The sequence below is a fragment of the Triticum aestivum genome, chromosome 1D, assembly GCF_018294505.1.
Source record: "Triticum aestivum cultivar Chinese Spring chromosome 1D, IWGSC CS RefSeq v2.1, whole genome shotgun sequence".
NCBI lineage: Eukaryota > Viridiplantae > Streptophyta > Magnoliopsida > Poales > Poaceae > Triticum > Triticum aestivum.
Window position 1 is genome coordinate 167,299,080 of NC_057796.1, and position 226 is coordinate 167,299,305.

Here is a 226-nt window from a genome sequence, read left to right on the forward strand (position 1 = left end):
CACGCACAAGTTGCACAATTGTCAGGTCAGGGCGTTAAATAAAAGTAATCATGATTTGAGTCCTAAAATTAGAAAAGAAAAAGGCATACTATTATGTCATGGAAATACCTAACGGTGGTTGAAAGGTAGATACACAGCTTAAGGTTCCTCTCCTTAGCAGCAGACTTATATTTTACTAATCTATTCAGTCGTCGGGTCCAAACATCGCCTTGTACACGCGAAATAA